At 38.3% G+C, this 19,776-nt stretch overlaps 1 protein-coding gene across 4 annotated transcripts in view; it reads right to left on the bottom strand.

Moving 5' to 3' along the window:
* The window catches only part of TBL1X (transducin beta like 1 X-linked), a 198,715-nt gene that overhangs the window by 83,348 nt on the left and 95,591 nt on the right, over positions 1–19,776 (bottom strand). For 3 of the 4 annotated variants that reach the window (XM_039379237.1, XM_027735262.2, XM_027735258.2), the window contains one exon: positions 5,213–5,320. The gene's annotated coding sequence lies outside the window, so the exon portion shown is untranslated. Of the gene's footprint in view, positions 1–5,212; positions 5,321–9,101; positions 9,197–19,776 lie in introns of those variants that run through there. The other variant, XM_039379239.1, reaches the window with a different exon arrangement.

The following is a 19,776-nucleotide window of genomic DNA, read 5'->3' as shown; positions in this document are numbered from 1 at the left end:
CATGGAGCAACCAATACAAAAATGTTAACCATCTCAGATATAATAAAAATTGCAAAACCACTTTGTTCTTTTACAACAGAGATGTTGTTTGGGAGAGTGCCTTCCCTGTTCCCCCTGTATTTTCTGAGTAGGTACCATCCATACTAACCCAATCTCCTGAACCATTTATTAGGAGAAGATACAGCACTATGCAACTCCGGGAAGTTGGATTATTCAAAGGGAATGGGCTCCACCCAAGTCAACCCAAAGACTGTTTTGAAACATACTGCACAAACGGTGGCACCGGTGTAAAACCAGGGGTGCTGCAGCCATTTGCCTCTGCTCCTTACCTGGAGTTTACTGTCCCTCACAGCTGAACCAGAGCAGAAGACTGACTGATCTCTCATTGCATTCTTTAAAGTTAGAACATCCTGGTCATTTTAACAGACTTCAACAAGAGCTGCAAATGGACTTCGTACTGAAACAGTCAGGCACTCAAGGGCACTGCTCTTCCAGTTCAGGTGTGGGATCTGTAATACCTTAAATCACCTCAGCTTTTTTTTGTGGTGACCACTCACTCTCCAAATATGCCATTACGACAATTTAGTTACTAAGTCAGTGTAATCACATTTATGAAAAAAATCAAGCTTGGGTCAAGGTCCTCTGTTACGAGGCCAGCTGTGAACCCGTGATCTCCATGAGTAAGTAAAAACACACTATCAGTGAGGACATGCTTGTAATTCCATTTTGATTAATTATACCTAAAATATCTCCGGTTCACACCAAAAAAATATCTTAACTCTCACCACTATATTGAATAAACTTTTGAGAAAAAAAATGATAATTTTATTTCTTTCATTTACAGATTCAGAGTGAAGATTAGACAGTAAAATACCACGTGAAAATGTTCACAGGCTGATTAAAGATGAAATTTCTTCTGAAATTAACTGATGTTAATCTGTATATTGAGCACAAATCTTTAGCATGTACTATCTATATAACAGTATGTTTATCCATAAATTATATGCATGTTCCATTAAATCAAAGCAGTGTTAGGAACAAGCTCATACAAAAATGTAAATAGAAATACAGATCCTATACCTCTCCATGGCTTAATTTAGAGAGAAACAACTTACTGAAAGAACAATTATATTACCTGTTCTGTTTCTGTGTGGGATGGCTGCATGAGACATTCAGATTATTTAGGAGTATGTTTAACTACACTGCCTTTAGTAATTCCATTTCTACACCATGATGTAAAAAAAATAATTCAGTATAAAATAAAAGCTTCAAGTGAACCAACCTTTAAAAAGCAGAAAACCCCATTCTTCTTCAGAGGAAAACTGTCCTAATTCTCTTTGGGAAGCAGCAGATTTACTGCACATACATAGTCCCTCATTACAGGCACGATGCAGAAGACACGGTGTCTCTGGAGTGTACTACACACACGGTACTACACTACATGGTACATGTCCAAGGACATACCTGAGCTTTCCAAGAGTGCCACAGCCTAACCTGAATTCACTGACTTGGGCAAATTTCTGCAATTCTGCCCAGACAAGTTAAGCAGATTTTGGGTAGTTGAAGATGCACTGTTCACCTGCATGAAGTCTCTGCTGAGCAGTTTTGGGCAAAGCAGAGCTCCATGCTCCCCTACCCTGTGCCATGGTGTATGCTCATGAAGGTATGCACCTTTCACTTAATCTGGCACTCCAGGTGAACCAAATATATTATTAACAATTACAACCAAAACTGCTTTTCTCCACTCTGCATATCTATTACTAAGCACTTTCAAGTGACTGGCATGGTCAACGTGGCATCTTAAGGTGCTCTACAAATCAAACAGTCCAGTCCTAAAAGGTCTGAGTTATGCCTTAATCACCATCTTAATTTAAAAATCAAAGGATAAGGCTTTTTACCATCTCATTTTGCAATGTTAGCATCCTCTTTACTATCACTGAAAAACTTCCTTGAAGCCTTAGCTGTGTCAAAGAGAAAAGATTTTAAAAAATAAAGAGCAACAATCTTATTCCACTAGCAGCAATTTAAAACTGCACTATGTAAAAGAAAGGCTCAAAACATGTATCTCAGAAGTTAGCCATGACTGAAACAGTTTCTTCATCTCTCCAGCACCATGTAAAGGTGCAAAAGAGACAAGTTCATGTTCTAGCTAGATAGATACTTTTTTCTGACTTGGTTGATAGGCCAAAAAGTACTGATTAAGTAATATTTCATGAATAAAATCAGACTTCAGTTAACTATGATTCACCAAGTAACAAGAAAAGCATCAGGGAATATATAAATAAAGCCATGAAACAGCTGCAAATTTAAAGAATGTTCATGTTATTTTAAATATGTCTATTTTTAAAAATGTTATTACAACAGTTCACTATTTTTCAGTGAACAGAAAGTGTGCCATATGACTTTCAAGAATAACCACACTATGCGTAGTAAATGCTGAGTAGTCAGAAGGAATAGTTCATGTGTATGCCCACAGGTGCAATTTTAGAAATCAAAATCAATACAGAGCTTATTAACTAAACCCAAGAATTATAAAGGACACTGTTTAAAAGCAGATTGATTTTTCTAGTCCGTAAATCTAACTGACCAATAAAATTATTTGGTGGGATTAGGTGCCAACAACTGTCGTTAACATACAGAAAGCCTTTGTATTTTCTGTCTGTGCAGTATAATTTTAAAAGTTCTAAATAAATTCAAACAAATCACTAAAAATCAGTAATTGTACAAAATCATAAAAGTTTTTAAGAAACAGTATGCATATATTATGGTACTTTTCAAACTCATGCAACTGCAAGCCAAGTTTTTTCTTATAATTTCTTGTACTTTCCCTGAATAAAATGCAATGTTCTTCTCAACAAAACATTCTTCTCCATCACATCAAATGAATGCTTCTGAAAAAGTACTGTTCTGGAAATATTTTCTTTTAAAAATTATGAATGTTTTCTTATGTTAATCTGTGCCTTTGTGTTTTTACCAACAACAGTCACAATTTGCACTATCACATTTCATTTGTGACATTCTTGAACTGCACCTATTGCAAGCTTCTTGAACAACAGAAACCTGCTAATATGCTGATATGTTTGACGGATCTTCCACTACATCCTATCCATCTCGCTCTTAAATTCAAAGCAACTAATTCATACAATAAACATCAAACTAGCAAATGGTGACCTGTTTCTTCCTAGGTATCATGTGCATATGCCTACTTTTTCTAACTGAACTTGCCCAACCTTTCATTTTTCGACATCTGATTTCGCCTCATCTCTCTGTTTCATCTTGCTTTTTACAAGGTTTTCTAGTCAAAATACTGTAATTCCCAATGCATTTATACAACATATCACACACGATCTCGATAAAGCCAAACTCTTGTCATTGTCACCCCCATCACAGCAATAACAAACAATGATGACAATAAGAATGCATAGGACAAAATTAGTATGACCAAATTTTGTTAAAACATATTTTGGTTAGTCTGCCTAGTGATTTTGGCCATGATTTTCAAAAGCCACAACTAAGTTGAGAAAATAAGTTTGGTGACTACCTATTGGAACGTACCTAAGTGATCTGACACTCATCATGTAAAATTTGTTGGTCTAATTCAAGCAACTAAACTAGTTAAACATGACTGAAGAAACTTCTGTGTTCCATTCTCAGGAACAAAAGAAGATTCACTAAAAATTATTACTAACTTTGTAAAATCATAATGTTTTTCTCTGCTTTTGGGTTTCCTCTGACTGATTCAGATAAGTGATCATTACAGATGTGCCTGAGCAGATGTGCATTGCTGCTCCTAACAAATCTCTAAAATCCAACAAGGAGCCTCTATAACATTTAATGCCAGGAATCTACGACATTTTCCTGGAGCTTCTTTCTTTGAAAACTGACATTTTCTCCCTGCATTGTCCTCAGACTGGTCAGAGACATTCTCCTGCAGAGAGGAAAGTCTCAGTGATACTGTGAGAGAAAAAGTGCTAAAGCATGTACTCACTCCTTGTTACAAAATTTCTGGATAGTCAAGACCAGCTGTATGTTTTGGTAGGACGTGAAAGAGATCTTGGAGATCTGCCTGACCTTCAGAGCAACAGAAAACAAAAAGACTGATGATCAATAATTGGCTACATGTCTGGTGAGAAATTGAGGTGTTCTGGCCTTCAGAACAGCAGCTGGCATGCGTGGCAAGAAGGAGCCCTATTAGGGGAATAAACTTCATCTCACCAACATGTTACTTTTTGGTTAAGGACAATCCAGGGCAGACAAAAAGCTTTGCATGTCTGGGAGGTGTTGGAGAAACAGATGCAATACAAACTCAACCCTACACACGGACACCTGAGCCAAGAGAAGAATCAGTGGCCAAGGAAACGGGCAAGAGAGGTTGTAAAGTCTTGTTTAGGAAACGTTTTGTATAGTTATCAGTGAAGAGAAACCAAGAGCTCACAAAATACATGGCACAGAAACAATTCAATACAAATGACAGTGAAATCTTAAACAAAAAGGAGTAACTAATCTCCCACACATGTAAGTGCATAAGACTAGAGATACTACTTCTGTTCATAGCATTCATAGTACTGCAGTAGTCAATACAGCTGTATAGTCCCTGCATTGCTTTCCCAAAAATGGCAAAGATCTTGTTCTTTCTCTATAATTCACCAAAAAAGGGGAAGAAGTCTGTACCTTCTTAAGATGTTAACCAGAATGCCCCACATGCTTCTATTAGCACAGAGAGGGATTTAGAAACTTGTGTGAAAAGAGCACAGCAGCAACTTGAAAAGGCTGCAGAGTACCAATGAATGTTACATAAACACAGAAACAGTCCCTGATGCATTGCAGGAGAATAAGATTGCTCAGGTCTAATGTTAGAGACGGGCAGTACTGTTGGTAGTGTTGGTACACTGGTAGGACTGATCTTACCGCTGATGCATTTTGGAGTAATTTTGGAGTAACCCTAGCAATTACTGAACACCAAAACCACTTAAAGAATTGTCCAGTGCTTCTTTGCATTGCTTCTTCAACCTGTAGCTTAAAAAGCAACCCTGATAAATGCAGACTTTCTGTCAAATATCTCTGTTCAAGAGAGCTGGACAAATGACAGCACTGGTGTACGTACAGGAACTGACTGCCTGGGTGGCTTGACCAGGGAAAAACCTGAAAGGCAGTTGGACAGGAAATGGTGCACTGGATGTGAGCTCTTACTGAGCAATTCCTTTTGGCTTACCTGGTCGTGAGACCCTTGAGCTGCTGAATGTTGCTCCTCGCAGGCTGCTGTCAAGAGTCTGGGGGTTTGAGTTACCATGGAGATCACCGCATCTGACAGCTGAGAGGGCTGCAATGAGAGAAAGGTACCTGTCAAGATGGTACGGTGTCCATCACCTCATGAAAACACAAGCATTTGACTCCTTTTGCTTTTGGCATTCACCAAAGTGCTAGCTTCCAAGTTAGGAGCTTTGACAGAACCTGAAGGGGAAAAAACCCAACGCCCATCACAGAAAGATTTAGAGAGGCGAGGGGAAGCCCCAGTGACACACAGCACTCGAGCAGTTTGCAAAGGTGTGCACTTTCTCAGGAATCTGGAAGAATCCTAATACACCCTGAGCTTGGCTTAACAATTTTCAGCATCTCTGGTCAGGTAAAACAAAAGCAAGCAATTCACCCTGAACCACTGCTGAGCACAGGACTGAAATGCCAGTGTGCTGCCTCTGAACAGTGGGATGCACACAAAAGTGCTTCCTCAGAAAGCTTCCAGTGGGAACTGACTGAGTACCACTTTGAGCAAGAAGAAACAAGCAGGCAAAAGAAATCACCTTCTTGAATGTTTTTTGGGGAAAGTCTAAAGGCAAGCTTTTATGAAAATAAGACATGAAAGACAGCCTGACATTCTTCTGCAATAATAAACCCATTTGCACACTTTTCCATGCCTGCCATCGAGTGTGATGAGTAAAGCCTTATTTCTTACTTCCTCTGCCATTCGAGCACCACGTATCTTGACTAGCTTCCTACTCCTCTGTTTCAAGCCTTAAGTTTTATGCTCAATTTTTGTCTATGTAATCTAATAATTAAATGTTGTAAAGTGAAATGAGATATTCATTGGAGACTTTTAAAATTAATTATCCTCTTCCACACAAATGTCTGACAGCTTTTAAGACTACTGCCCTGGTTTTGTTGGGGATAGAGTTAATTTTTTTCCTGGTAGCTGGTACAGTGCTGTATTTTGGATTAAGTATGAGAATAATGTTAATAACACACTGATGTTTCAGTTGTTGCTGAGCAGTGCTTACCCTAAGTCAAGGACTTTTCAGTTTCCCATGTTCTGCCAGTGGGTAGGTGCACAAAAAGCCAAGAAGGAGCATGGCCAGGACAGCCATACCATAGAATGTCATGCCCAGTATAAAAACTGGGGAGAATTGGCTGGGAGGGTGCTGTTCACTCCTTGGGGAAGGACTGGGCATTGGTCAGCACGTGGTAAGCAATTGTACTGTGCATCACTTGTCCTTTTTGGATTTTATTGCTCTCTTGTTTTGTTATCTCCCCTTTAATCATTATTGTCATTATTATTAGTATTATATTTTACTTTATTTCAATTATTAAACTCTTCTTTATCTTAACACATGGGTTTTATCGTTTTCCAATTCTCCTCCCCATCCCACTGGGATGGCTAGAGGAAGTGGGTGGCTGTGTGATACTTATTTACCAGCTCAAGTTAAACCATGACAATTATACATTAAGTATCATTTTCTGATATAATCAATGTAATAAGTAACATATTTAAACACATAATCAGGAGAAGCTTTCACAAATCCAGTTCTAATTCTCAGTCTACAGTACTGAGAACATACAACATGTTCTCATCTTTAGTTTACTGTGAAGCAAGTACACCATCTAATTGACTACTACTCACTCCAGAAAGTTACATCTAATCTAATCAGAGGTGAATGACTACACAAGGGACAATAAATGCTATTTAAGCATCACAAAGTTTTAACAAGACATAAGCTAGAAGTCCATAGTTTTTCTGTGTTCATTTACTGAATACATACAAATCTCCATCTATGTGGCTACTTATCTAATTACCTATCTCATTCTCAGATGGCATTCTGAGATGATTGTTCTTATCTCTCCACCCCATCTTTTTTTTTTAATTATGGATTGATAGAATCGTTTGGGTTTGAAGAGATGTTAAAGATCATCTAGTTCCAACCCCCTTGCCATGGGTAGGGACACCTCCTACTAGACCAGGCTGCTCAAAGCCCCATCCAACCTGGCACTGAACACCGACAGGGTTGGGGAATCCACAACTTGTCTCCCATCTAATTGTTCTGTGGAGAATATTATGTTTATTAAAAAAAACAAACCAAACCAAAAAACCCAAGAAGCATAATTCTGCGTAAATACAAAATCTAAAAATCCAAGCAACAATTAGAGGATTTTTCTGTTACAACTTCTCCATGTCTAATGGGGAAATTGCTAAGAGTATTATTATATTAAAATTATCTCTATTCAATACTCTTGACATTATGCTATGCAACAGTATCTAACACATACTGATGCTGCTCTCATGTCAAGCACCAAGAAAATATCTGTACTGTAGGCTTCTGCAAGATTTATTGAGTTTAAAGGACACTGTAGAATACCAGATACTCATACTGTAGCACTGTAGACGGAAGAATGGTTATTGAAGAAATTCTATGAATACTTTCTATCATAATTATACTCATAAATTGGTTGGGTCATGTTTTCATTTGTTCTGTTTACAAATCTTACAAACTGGATCCCTGGAGGTTTTTATCCGTGACAGGATCACTTAAAGGCTATTCATCTTCCCATGCTGCTACAGAGCAGGCAGAAGGCATCAGTGGAGGCAGCACTGGTAACATAAGCTGGAAGAGCTAATCAAACCCTTTCCTAAGACCGGCCTTGGTTACCATGCCAGACAACTTTTTGCTAAAACAGTTCATACTAGCTCTCTGCTGAAAAAGTGAAAAACAAAAGGAAAGAGACATCCTAGAGGAGAAAAGATACAATTTCTTTATTATTATTTTATTACTTATAAGTATCAGTGACATTGAAAAGTTATATAAATTTCCCTTATGACTAGGTGAGAGCATGTATAGATGACTGCAATAACTGGTCATGCTAGCAGATGTCCCTACCCATAAGGTTTTACTCAACAACAAAAGAGTTTCTTCAAATCTGATTTCATACAGAATTAAGTACTAATATGACCTTTGAAACAAACAGTATGCAAAGACAGAAAATGTTTTTTAAACTTTCTTTGGTGATATTAGTATTGCAACCTATTCCTACTTAGAATAGGATAAGATCTTCACAATTTAGAAAGAAACTGGAAAAAACCCCCACCACCAGAAATCACAGAATACAGCTGCAAAGTGTTAATATAAAGTATCTGGAGAGTTCAGTTTGTATAGTTTATCACCAAAAAAAAAGATGATGACCTAATTACAGCACCTAAGTATTTTCATTGGGAGAATATTCTAAGTACCAACTGGCTTGTTAATCTAGCAAACGGTGTGCATAAAACAAATCAGCATCTGGAAGCTGACACCAAATTTAAGTGAGAAATAAAGTACATGCTTTTATCACCTGTGACTAACCATTAGTGCAGCTGTCCAAAGGAGAATGCAGAGATTCTCTGTTCATTGATATCAAGCTTTAGTGGGACTTCTCTAGAAGATGAGTTTTTGTGAAAATACAAGATATCTGGCAGTCATATACAAGTTAGTGGGTTTCATACAGATAGACAAAGATTCAGAGAACTACAGCGATCCTTCCAGAGACACGTGGACTAAGTTCTGCTGTGAATAATATTCTGGCTTCCAATTTAGGAAGCTTATTCTTTCCTCCATGAGCTGAAAGGACTCAGTCACAGGAGCGTGGCAGCAGGAGCTCTCTTCAGAAGGGTCACTCAGGGCATCAGTATGACCAAAGGCAGGCAATACAAATTATGGTCTCTGTGCAGAGAGCAATAAGTAACAGCACTTCATGCTATTAACTACTTGCCAGTCCCACCCCTATGGGCAGGTAAGCTTTCTGGGCAGAAAAACCTTCTTATAGAGGTGTTTCAGTGGATTAGCCAAGTAGTTCTCCACCTCAGTTAAAATCCAGGAGCTGCTGTGGCCCTGCAGTGTGCTTCCAGCTCTCTCCCTGCAAGAAGCAGCAGCCTCACTCTGGGCACACAGGTAACGTGGGCTCCCTACAAAAGGGACAATGGGAGAAGAAACAGAAATAAAAACAAGAATGTTTTTTTGTTACATTGAAGTGATCTCACAGTTAGCAACCTTAAAAAATTTCATCCTCTAAGGAAGGGATAAGGAAAGATATTAGAAGTGCTAATTTAGCTAGCAGTTGCTATATAATAGCTGTTGCTGTTCTATGCCTTGGGCTGGGCTAAGCTGCCAGGAAATGTAACCAAAAATAAAAGTTAAAAAAATTCGTTCATTTTTACTAATTGTAAATCTGGTACACATGGTTTGACTTTGGATTTGCACTATGTTTGAAAACACAAAAGACAACCAAGCAATACAAATGTGTTCATTGATCTCTGTGCATCTCAGCTACTCCACTGGACACAACCTCTGTGAAGCAAAACCATGGGAACCCCTGACACGGACTCCCATGCAGGCAGTTGATGTATCAACTAACTTATCAACCACCCTTCTTACATAAGAAATGCCAATTTAACTGAATAACAGTAATGTTGCCTTTCACCCCTGTCCCCACAGCACCAGCCAGGATAGGGCAGAGCACAAGCACAGTGTCCACAGCACCATTTACACTAAGAAGTCAATAAAGTGACGTTTCTTAAAGAAGGGATGAATTTAGTGCTGCCCTTAGTAGGCCACAGATGAAACACTGCATTCATCCTCTGCTTCATATGTAGATTTAAGTACTATTTCTGCATAGTTTCAGCTAAATAATTTTATTTCTTTTTACTACACAACAGAGATGAGGAGAAACCAAACCAGTGTCATTACTCTTCTTAACTCTGTTTCACAATGAAAAAAACATTAAGTGGGTGACTATTTATTATCCCCTCTCCTTTCTGGCTTTTAGAGGCACTGGGAAGTTTAAATGCTAAACAGGTCATCTTCAACAAACACTAAATTACAAAAGCAGTTTCCAGAGATTTCACTATATCTCTGGGAAAGAAATGCAGGATACCTAGTGCACAACACGAATATTTTGCTTTCTTTCAAATTGATAAACAGCTTTAATATTTTCAAACTATCCCTGGGGGAGTATACTTGTGGTAAACCATGACTATACAGAAGATTCAAACAGGACATCAATAATTATGCCACCCATCTGCAAAAATAACCTAAAATGTATTTTCTAAAGCAATTCCTAAAAAGTGTACAGATGAATGAAGAGAACATTCCAACATTTGCAAAACTTGTGCTGATGTGCTAGGGTTTTAGTTTCTTTATGGATTTACGTTATATAAAAATATAATCTCATCGGTATAACCACAGCTGTGGCTCTCCTGGGGCATGACCAGCAAGTGCTCTGTACATGGATCACAGATGCCATTGCAGTCACGTGGAGCAGAAATGACCACCACTTTCAGCACAACACAACACAACAAGCTGCGTTTCTCTACTCTGTTTCCACAGAGTACCTATGCATTGGAACTGCAAATTCTGTTCAGAAAAACCCACACAATCCCTGAATATGAATGTATTTGCCCTAAGGTCTTATAGAGTAAATAAACACTATTTAATGGTTTGCTATGATAAAAAATTCCCTCTTTCGACGCTTATGTAGCTATCGTTCTCCCATAGCTGCTTCCTCTAAAGGAAGTTAAGAAAGGTTTTTTTATTTTAAATCTACTATAGATAAATGCTCAGATTTGATGAAGGAAACGAAGTCATGAATCAGTCAAAAATCAGAAAATCAACTTTGAAATAAATCTTCATTACAGTACTAGTGCAAAAAGTTTCCCCATGGTAAAATCTAAGTCAAAGCAACAAAAATACCCTCAGAAATAACCCATCTCTTCCCACAAAAACTTAAAATACTTAGACTTGAAAGCCTCTCCCCAGAATACATCAGTCTTTAGGTGTAGCTCACAGAGCCTGGGCTGTCACTTTGAAGCAAGTGTCTCCAGGGAAAACCAAACTGCAAGTGGAAACACTTCTCATGTTTCATCTTAACTACCTCTGTCAAAGCTAGTGGACATCATGAAATTAAGAATTTCAGAAGCACGGTCTCATTAATTTGGCTATATTCTGCTACCCCTTTTACGCAGACTTCTTCAGAGATAAATTAACTCTCAGCAGCCTAAACAATGACTCAGTACAACCAGTCTTAGAGCCAGACTGGAAGACACAGTTACAACATGAACTCTCCAAATCATTTACCAATGTCAGCACTTTGCCTGCACGGGTGCTTCAACAGCTTTAGCTTTTTTCTGCTTCAGCTGTGTATCTGACTGTAGTAGATATTCCCTCTACATGTGTAATAGTTTCAGAGACAGGAGATACATGAGTTATCTACCATTATTTGATAGGCCTGAACTTTCAGTGGTAATAATGCATTTATGAAAAGTTTAGCTGTCAGTAACCAAAGCAGGTACCAAGACTGCAAATGCTTAGTACTGTAAGAGGATTTCCTCAGTATCCCTATGGATTCATGGGTGCTGTGGCCTACAACACATCATTTCTGAAAATTTTTTATCACAAAGACTTACACATATCAAATAGCACAGCATTTATTTTACCAATTCTCAGGCAAACCAAATGCCATTTTTCTAATTAACAAGTCCATATTTAAAAACAAAAAGAAACCCCACACCCAAACTTCTCTCTTGACAGTAACTGATGAGATTTCTGCTGAACTTTATAAAACATGAAACAAATCCCATAGCACATCTAGGACTGTTGTGATGGAAACATAAAAAAGGAGTTTAATTATTAATTCTGTGATACTGCAGGTAGGTGGGAAAAATTATCCCCTTCAGAAGCATTGAAGTGTAATCCTTTCATTTGTCTATTTAGCTGTACCTCAGGCAAAAGCATAGAAGAAGAAACAGAAAAGAAGAAATGCAGCCTCCTCTGCACTGCCCTAACAGTCACCATTACCTGATTTAATAGTGAGTCCAAGATTAAAAAGAAAACCACACAATTTCACTTAATTCATGTAATTTTTGCCCTGAGTAGATCTGTCATTCTAACCTAAGAAATGAACTTTCAAGTCTTTGGCCCCCAGTTGTGCAAATACTGCGCTGCTTTCAGCATGCACATCTTGGAGGTACCCAACTGCAGAGCAGCACGTGAAAGGATTTGCTGTTTCCCATATTCGAATGATGCAAAGTCTGTAGAGTTTTCTCAATGTGCACCAGTAATGTGAATTGCAGCCCACGGCAAAGAGACAGAGCCAGTATAATTTTCTTAAACAAGGTTTAATATGTCCTGCCAATATCATCAGCTTTGGTTTGGACTAGCTGTAATTTCCAAGAGATTTTGAAGGTGGGGTACGACAGGCACTGTGGTAATAGACTCTTGATGTTGTGGAGGCATCAATACTCACTGCAAGGTCAGGCTTTAGGAGAAATTACTACAATCAACTTAGGAGGAACAGAGATAGTAGGCACTGTGGACATGTCACATGGGATTTGGGCAGCAGTTTGTCCCCGAAGGACCTTTTGAAACTTTGGGTGGAACTTCAGCTACACATCGTTGAAACAAAATGAATATATAAATACGCAGTCATTAATATATTTAAGTCACATTTTCCCCTTACATTACAGCAATTGTATGAAATGCTCTAGGCTAGAAGCTGCTGAATCAGGAAATGGATCAGAAGCTAACTAAAATACCTTTCTAGTTATTGATTCCTGATCTCTGTTTCCTGTCAACTTCCTAGAATCCATCCAACGCAAGCACGAAAGGGTAATGAGTTTCTGAACGCACGCTCTAATAGTGCACACTGCATCAAAGCTTTCAGTAATTGCCTGGATACTGCTTCCCAGCAGTACTAAACAACTTAAATATAATTATCTGGAAGCCCTATGGGCTGCATTTCCCCACTGGAACACCTCTTACACTAATCCATTTATCAGGTTGACAGATGACTGAATCACTGGCACTGTGGACCCATTCTCCTAATAATATTTCTCAGGCCCACATTTTGGTTTGTGCTTTATCAGGTACATTTCTGCAAAGGAAAAACGTGTATTAAGAGTGGGGAGAGAACCAGACATATAACACATGAATCTCTTCCCAGTATTGAACAATGTCATTTGTTTGATTAGCCCACTAAGTATAAAATGCTGGAGCTATCAGGCAGAAAATGGAAATGAATTGTACGCATTATGGAACTGTATGATGGCAAAATTAGTAGGGAAACACACAAACACAGTGAACTTCTTTAAGTTTTCCAGCCATACAAAAGTTAAGAGAAGTTTGCATTAGAGGACAATTTTCAGGGCATCCTTCCTGAAGATGGCCTGGCTACAGCTGTCGAGCTAAAATTTCTCCATACTATTTACTTCTTGTACATCTTTCTGAACAATGGGTAACAAAAGAAATTTTAAAGCTGTCTGAATTATATTCAAATAGACTTGAACCGAACATCATGCTGCCACAGAACTATGCACTTTGCAAGCTGCTAGAGAATTCTCACAAAAGTACCAAAAAATTTATCTAATTTCTTAGACAGAATTTTCTAATGTTGTAACAAAAACCACTTTATCGCTGTGACTTTTATTTCCAGACAGGTTCCAATAAGTAGACCTCTGCAGAGTCTGAAATTCTGGGGACTGCAGGCAACATCTTCCGAAATGTGCAACACTGTGAAAATGAAGTAAATGTAAAAATGCTAAATTCTCATCAAACTCTTTTTAATGATGAAAATAATTACTCTAGGATGTTATACTCTTATGCTTCCTTTCTAACAAGTTGTGGGATAGGAAACAAAAAGGGACAAAGGTGGTAATAACCAGTAGGAAGATGCAGAAAAACATGGGTTTTAAAAAGTGCCCTTCTTCTAGACCCATTGTACTGCAGTCAATAATATATATTCTGGCTTGGAATCACAGGACCCAGCTAGAGTGGTAGCATTGCTTCATCTGCTTATTTCCTCCAAATGTTCTTATCATGGACACAGAAAATCTCGATGTTCCAAAACAATAAAACAAGAAGGATGGACTCCTTGTACTTCTACATGAGCCTAACCAGTATCCTGCCAACAGTCAACATCCATAAACCCTCTCAAAAATAGAACTACAAGTTAAAGTTAACCCATGGCCTCATCCTTTTACCTGGAAAGGTGGCCATCAGTATGAATTCAAAGCGTGAATACAAAAGCTATATTTGAACATTCAACAATGAAATATATAATTAAAACATATTCAAGTGATCTAAACCGATTTAGCTTGTGAATCAAGCAGCAGCAGTAAGATAAGGTACAGTCAGTACTTCTCAGGAGCAGCACTAACCATCCATCTCAGAATAGGGCCAAAAAGTAGCAGCTACTTGGACATTACCAGATTTGATTTTCAAAAATGCAATCATAGGTCTTTCCACTGCCTGCTAAAGTACCGAGCAGGTTATTAAAAACTAAGCTGCTTGAGATTTCTTCATGTGCGCCCCGGAGCAGAAATCTCAGTTTCACTTGCACTCTCCACCCACTCCTTCCCTCCAGCCTGAAACTGGAAAACTCATCCCAGAGACACTGACACTTGCACATCAGCGAGCCAACTTCCCTGTCGTTCAAAGACAGCCTCTTCCTTCCCAGTCTCATCTCCTCTGTTTAGCGTATTCTCTACTCCCACAAACAGGCAGAGAGTATCCTGAGCAAGGGCTGCCCTGAACCATACGAACCTTAACACTTGTCAGTCATCCTTTCACATGAAATGCAGAATTTCACACTCCTGTTAACACAGACTCCTTTGAAAGGCAGTGGTACTGAGCAGAGCAAATGTCAGATCTAATCAAAAGAACATTCTGAAGTAAAAAATGTCAAAAAAAAATAATCTTCTCCTGTTTTTAGCCATTTTTAATAAAACAGATCAAGGTCCTGAATTTCCTAAGTAAGAAACCATCTCTGCCAAGCAAAAAATGTAACACTGCCTTCATTTGTATGCTTTAAGAAGAAGCTTGCTGTATTCTTGGTGAAGTTGAATTTGCTGGGTATTAATTCTGAGACAATTTTTTAATTCTTGAGGTAAATGGTATCTCTTTAAAGCACTTCCAAAATTATTCTTCCCTTTAAATCAGAGACAAATTTACAGCAGCTTATAGTTAAATAGTTGCACTGAATTCTGACTTTTTTTTAATAGAAGCAGAAAAAAAAGAGTTTGAGGAGAAGAGAGGAATCATCTAAGATAAAACTTACAGCTGGAGTCATAGTCCACTAACTTCCAGGCTGTGTATGGAAGAAGCGTACACCTGGAAGGATGTAAACATCCACTGGTCAGACTATGTGACCAACACATCTGTTCTAGAGCAAGCAGCTATCACAAGTATTGAGGCCATGTTGATGAGAACACAGCTGCGATGGGCAGGGCACGTCTCCAGGATGAAGGACCACCGCCTCCCTAAGATCCTGCTTTATGGTGAACTTGCCACCGGCTGCCGCATGAGAGGAGCCCCGAAGAAAAGATACAAGGACTCCCTGAAACAACATCTCAACCTTGGCCATATTGATCACCATAACTGGTCTACTCTGGCCTCCAATCGGGAGGCCTGGAGACACACCATCTATAACGCAGCTGTCTCCTTTGAGAACACACGCAGGATCACTCTCGAGGAAAAAAGGCAACGCAGAAAGAACCGTGTCTTACAGAATACACCATCTAAGGAGTCTTTCTGCTGTGCCTTTTGCAATCGGATATGTCTGTCACGTATTGGCCTCATAAGCCACCAGCGTGCCTGTAGCAAATGTGGATAGAGCCTTCCCAAATCTTCGTTCGCGAAGCCAAGCCATGACACCTGGAAGGACATGGCAGGCTAAGCAGTCAGATACTGCAAAAATGCAGAGGGTTTTATGAGTGCAAATAAATGTCTGTTCTAAAAAGCATGGCAGAAGTGACCTAATACATTTATCTACAAACAGAACATTCATTTGTAACATCCATTTGAAAATCAGATTTTTATATTTAGTAAGTATTATCTTCAGTATTAGAAAGATAACAAATTTTCTTGCAAGACAACTTCTATGCAGTTTCCATCTTTGGACTCCTGACTGCACCAAACACAGAACAGCTGGGACTAACCCCAAAGCTGGCCCTGCTTTGAGCTGGGTGTTGGACTACAGACCTCCTGAAGTCCCTTCCAATCTGAATTATCATATGATGCTACAACAATCATCTCTCCATACTAAAACTAAATATGCTTCTTGCGCTATTTACATAGAAAATAAGGAGCTTAATAAAAAACAGCAGAGCACAAACTTACATGCTGAATCCAGACAGATCCAAGGTCTTAAAAGCATCAAACGTGAGGCATTCTTCCTGATCATATAAAGCTTATGCTGGTTAAGCAACTGTAACAAAGCTAAGACTGATAACTAAAGATATAGAATGCTTTTGTTATACTGCAGATTACCTCTCAACATTACCTTTTCCTTTTACCTAAATCATTGTAGAGATATAGGAGTAAAAACTATTTATATTAAATTAAATTAAATTACAGTTTAACTTTGTGAATTTTAATCTTCCCTCAATTAAAATGTGTGACAGATTAATAGGTTATACTGTCTGGATATGAAAAATGCAGCTGAGAATACTGGCTAGAGAAATACACTAAATGAAAAAAAGAGCAGGAGCATGAATTAATCTGCAGTAAACAGGGCTGTGAAAAACCTGAGCATTTAAAAAACACACAGACAAAATAACCCTCCAACAAACATCCCACAGACTTGGTGGTAAAGAGCATCGATCTGGGGCCTTCTTGGTCTGAGGAACCCAGACCTCTGAGTTGTCCAGGAACCTACGTAATTTCACCACATTTGAACTTTTTAATAAAATATTGTAAGAGTCACCAGTAGAAGTAAAATTTCAGGAGAAAATCTTCAAAATTACCATCTGCATGTTACAAGGAATAACTTCTCTAGATTTTGGTCCTGTTGATTCGTTAATCTGATTAAACTGATGGTTGATATTAGCTGTCTCATTATCATATGCCCTTATAGGACTACATGGGTATCCATGCCTCTACACTGAGACAAAATTCACCTCCTATGATAGCATATATGAGAATATTGACTAGTATATACAAGAAAAGTTTGTTTGTGTAATGAGATTAGGATAAATTCCTTTAATGAATTTCGGTAAAGTATTATCTCTCAATATAGATGATGTTCTATGGTTTAATGCAATTCTGATACCATAAATGGTATGATCTAGCCATCTTTGGTTTCTTTTATTTAAATTTTCTATCTACCTTCAGAGGTATTTCAGCTACTAAAGCTGACAGATTTTTAATGATTCTCTAGACTGTACTTCATTGAAGGGACACACAGAAAGAGTACTCAAGATCAGTATCAGTAAATGGTTATCCAATGATTCAGTCAATACATGGTTTATAGTCCCTATTTCATGGTATGTTCAAACATAGTAAGGTTCACCAAGCATGTTAAAAAGCCATTAGCAAAAAGAATCTGAATTGAGCGTCAAAACTCTAATTAAAAAACAACCAAAATTAAAAACCAAATCACACAACAAACCAAATGCAAAACCACACCAAATTTTGAAAATTCGACTAATTAGTTAAACTTGTTGCAGAGGGAGGAGGACTTTTGAAATGCAGAAAACCACTCGCCTTCCTTTTTCCTGAAGCTTCCTCAGGCTTGCTAGTCCAGCATGAAAGCCCAAAGACGCTGATTATGTTGCTGCAAACGTAATTTCTTGAAACCTTACAAGGACCTTGCAAGGAGCTTAAGAGAGGAAAGGGAAAAAGCATCTATTACTTCCAGCACTGTGAAGTGTCTCACGTTGTTTAATGCTTCCCTGTGCATTAATTTTATTAAATAAATTCTTATAGGTCTCTTCAATAAATAGTAGTTCTCATTTTTGAAATGCTAAAGTAATAATTCAGAACATCTGGAAGTCATACAGATCATGACAATAATTCAAATTACAATGTAGACTGCTTCAATTTGTATATATATATATATATATATATATGCCCTAATCTAACACTACACTGCACCTTCATTTACAACTTACAGCATTGAATTTCATGTAGCCAGTATGTGATGCTACTTTTAGGCAGCATTAAAAGGCGATTTTTCCCAGGGTCGCAGAAGTGCAATTACCATTGACTTCAAAATGAAAAGGAAGTGGCCTGCAGTTCCAGAAACCTGTCAGTCTTTTCATCTTGGAAGCTAAACTCTTCTTCTGCAAATTGACAAAACTATGAAAAGTGAGAGCAAGCATTAGCACAGAAAGATATTTGCTTTAATTCTGCTGTATTAAATGAAACAAAACCTTTTTATTTCATGACAGAACATGTCAGGGACATTCATGCCACTTAACTTAGATTCTAACTTAAGTATATGTATATGGATGCTGATGCCTAAGGCTGGGTATGAATACGCAGCCTTCATTATAATGAGTGGTTTTCTTGTACTACATTAGGGGGAAAGGAAGGACCTAATAGCAAAAGACTCACTGAAATCAAAGAACTACAGTAACAAAAAGAGGATCATTAAGAGTCTTTTTGCATCTCAGTTTACAGATTTTGTTTACATTTAAGTGTTTTATCGAGATGCAAGGTGTTAAGTCATTTTTGGCACTGGCCTTTGAAATTATTCAGGAAAATTTTGAGGCATAGGCTAGGAGACTTAGAAGCTTGGCTTAGAAATTTTGGAGAACAGGTATTAAAAAGTTCATTTTCATCATGGTAGCCATAAGTCTAGCTATATACCCCATTCTATCCACTGTAGTGTGCAATTTCAGGTTGTCGTCAAGCTTCTTGTTCTGAGTGAAGCTTCACTGGTGTAGCCTCATTCCCCTGTTTCTCATAATCACTCTTCCCTTACATTCCTGCTGAACACTGCTGCCCCTCAGTAACTCAGGAATAATTGCTCATATCAAAATGAGTCTTATTAAAAGAGTTCAGAAAGCTGGTGTTAAAAAGTGTTTAAACTAAGCTATATTATAGTGAACAGATTAGGTTAGCAAGTGACTACATGATCAACTAAGTCTCATGGGACCAATACTGAACAGTTGTGGACAGTGGAGGACAGGAACCTATTCAGCCAGTCCAGCTGCTGCCAGAATAAAATATGAAATGCCTTGGTTCTTAGGTTTCATTCCTGTCTTTTCTTTTCCCAGTATCCAGGATCCTAAAATTTTTACTCTTGATTCAGACTGTCAGGTTTCCTCAAAACAATTACCCCTCCAGCAGTACCCGTGTTCAGACTTGTGAGGCACATCCATAGGGTAGCTGAAAAACCCCACCCAAATTAAATGTGCCCCACCACCCTCCCCACAACATCACCTCAGTAAAACAGCAATGAGTTTAAATACAGTCATCTCGGCGTCCTCAATTCACCTTGTTATTGCACCTCCAGTTGCTGCAGCACAGATGGGATGCAACATCTCCCACTGTTTAGGGACTGCCCCTAAAGGTGAGCCATATGTTTTGAAATACCCAGAAACAGCAGGATTAGATAAGGAAATCTCTGCAGCCTTAAGGCAGAGTTGCTTTGATTTCACTGCTTTATGTCCTGCCTCCTCCCCCAGCCATTTTTTTTTTTTGAGAGCTTTTGTAATTTAATTTATCCAGGTTAAGCCTACAGAAAAAAAATCCAAACAAA

This window comes from Pipra filicauda, unplaced genomic scaffold, assembly GCF_003945595.2.
Source record: "Pipra filicauda isolate LSUMZ 115617 unplaced genomic scaffold, ASM394559v2 scaffold160_size1671714_pilon, whole genome shotgun sequence".
In the NCBI taxonomy this organism is placed as follows: Eukaryota; Metazoa; Chordata; class Aves; order Passeriformes; family Pipridae; genus Pipra; species Pipra filicauda.
Note: the sequence above shows the minus strand (reverse complement) of the source record. Positions and strands in the feature narration are given on the sequence as shown.